The following is a 3,079-nucleotide window of genomic DNA, read 5'->3' as shown; positions in this document are numbered from 1 at the left end:
AAAAAAAAATTTGGTACACGCAAAAAACAAAAAACAAAACACTGGTTGCTATTATCGTCTAACCTAATTACCTAACCAATCCATCCACCAATTAAAGATAATTATCCACTTGCATATGTCTTGATAAATAAATAGATTTGTTATTCTTACCCTTAAAATTTTCTACTTAGCTTACCCATAATTTTTAATGTGCTAATTATTGATTAGAAACATTTATCATTTTTTTCTCTCTTCCCATCACAAGTAGGAGATTATTAATCTATTAAAATGCATTCATGCATCATCCTTAAATTATGTTATATAGTGGAGTGGAATTGCATATTGGAATTTTTGGTGTACTTCACTAGTAAAAAAAACATAAAAAAAGGACAATTTTTGTTCATTTGCCAATGCGTGAATCCAATTAATTATGTGGACGATGTGTTGCATATCAGAAAGGGGATCGAACCTGGTGTTTTGTCAATACCTCAGGCACCGACACAACTAAGAAATCTTAGGTGCCCAATTTAACTAAGATTAATTTAGAAGAACATCATGTGCAACCATGGGATTGTACTCATTGATCATAATTACCCTGCAAATGAGTTCAATAATAGAGATTGGGACCGCATAATGATGGTCTCATTCTCATAGAGAGAGGAAGTTGAGCTGCTCTCAGCACCCATTTGTTTAAAGCTCTTTAGTTTTCATAGGATTGCTAAAACTATTTTAATTGCTGACGGTGTGGACATCCATATTATAGCAGGAAAGCTTTATAATATCATATCAAAACTTAAAAAGCTAATATGGTAAATCTGTTATTTCTTCAAAATACAAAAGTACTGAAGAAATGCTTGTCTAATCAAAATACAAGTCATGTAATAAGTCGTTGCTGTAATAATTTACTAATTTTTAAAGTTGAGTTGAGTAAGAGGTCAACATGTAATTTCAACAAAACTACAAAATGTTGGAAAAAAAAAACAAACAAAACTATAAAATGAAATAGTTTATTCTTTAATTTAACAATTTAATTGAAATACACCGACAGTGTACCGAATTTTTATATTATCATTAAATTATAAAATTATCACTTATAATACTTATAATAGATTTGTTGATTTTTATAATAATTATTTTAAAATATGTGTAATGTGATTTTTAATTGAATGATAATAAAAAAAGTGCATGAAAATTAAATTTTCAATTAAATGTCGCCATTTGAACTTATATATATATATATGTATATATATATATATATATATATAACATCATGCGACAGTGTACAGGTTTGGATCTGATATACAAGTGTAACATTGTATAACACCACACAGCATTCTTCTTATTTACGCATATTAATAGATAGTGGTTGATATATATGCATTTGATACTTTTATTGAAAGAGGAATGAGGAGGTAGGCTTACCTCATTTGACAACTTGAAAGTTCTCTTACTAAAGTGTTTCCTTCTAAAGCCGTCATTGCCTTCAACAATAATTAAAATCGAGAGAAGAACATGAAGAAAGACAACCTGCAACACAACAACTTTGTCCTTGGTCCTAGCTAATAATAATCAATTAGTTTCAAACCCATAAGATAGCTAAGCTTTCATGATATTCATCTAACTTTAGAAGGGTATGCAAGAATTTATTCTCAGTAGTAATAAGGATATAATAAATTGAATTCTCTCTATCTGTCATGACTTAACATGTCTATATTAAATTTGAAATTAATTAGTAATTCTATCAAAAAGGGACATGTGTAAAATAAGAAACTTCAATCCTTGTATCTTTTATTTTTTATTTATGGTTTTCCTACAAATTATATGTAGATCAAATAAATTTTGTTGAAAGGTCTATCAATTTCATACACCAGAATTGATAGGTACTTTGATATAAGGTTTCAACAAAAAGTTAGCTCTTTTTAATCAATAGACTACTTCATAAAGATCATGTCTACATCCTCCTAATTGGCACGGAAACTACCAATTATGATCCATAATCTAACATGCAGAATTTCCTGTAAATCTAACACAATCAAACAACTGATATTGACCTACATTTTGAAATGTCACAAGATACAGGTAAGAAACAATCATATATATATATATATGCTCGAGTAGTGTTTGGCGTTTTAAGGGCACTTTCTTTTCCATTTAAAATCATAAGGAGTAATTCTGTTAAAAAGTTATAGGGAAATTGAAAGATTTTTTAATTGGTGTACACAGAGAGTTGAAAGATTAATTCCCAAAAGAATACACTAAATAGATTGTGAGAATATAATGGTAGATCGAATTATTAATTATAACTTTATTAACTTTGAAAAGCTTCAATTAAATTAAATTGTTAAATTATATTTAAACGAGTTAAACTATTTATGAATTATTTGAATTTAATTTGTTAAGTTTTGATCAAATTAACTCATTTGTTTTACAAAATAAATAAATTGAAATTGAATTTAGATTATAGAATAAGTCGAGTTTAAAAAAAATATAAGATTGATATTAAAAGCTTGTAAATGGCCTATGTGTGCGTAATCAAAAAGAGTTATGGTTAGTAATTAAATTAAGCCTTATTATCTAAAAAAATGCGGTGCCAATCGTGTAGTTTTAGTTTTTTACAGCTCAATTTCCTCTCTCCATGATATCATCATTATGTGGTCCCAATCATATTTAGACATGAAAATTAGGTAGTAAGAAGTTTAATCAAACTGAATAACTTATATTACAATAGTGAAATGTTTAGCAAACTGCAATCATATTTAAAAAATGGTCATTACCTAATTTTTTATGATTAAGTGCCGTTTGTTTAACTTTTTTAAAAAAAATGATTTTTTAATAAAAAATAGGTATTTTTCTGTTGTTTTATGTGTTTGTCAAAATTTATTTCTTAAAAGAAACAACTTTATAGTTTTTTAAGAATGAAATTATATTAGACTTTGTATCTATTCTCTATATCAGAATAGTAGAATCTCTAGAAAGTATGTAGACGCAAGTCACATTGGTCAAACCAGATAATTTTAGGTGTTTCTTCTTTCTCTCTATCATTTTAAGGCGAAGCTAGGAGCATCTCAAAAGTAAATTTTAAAATAACCATATTTAGTTA

Source organism: Glycine soja, chromosome 2, assembly GCF_004193775.1.
Source record: "Glycine soja cultivar W05 chromosome 2, ASM419377v2, whole genome shotgun sequence".
Classification (NCBI taxonomy): Eukaryota; Viridiplantae; Streptophyta; class Magnoliopsida; order Fabales; family Fabaceae; genus Glycine; species Glycine soja.
The sequence above is the reverse complement of the archived record's forward strand: the minus strand, read 5'-3'. Positions refer to the sequence as shown.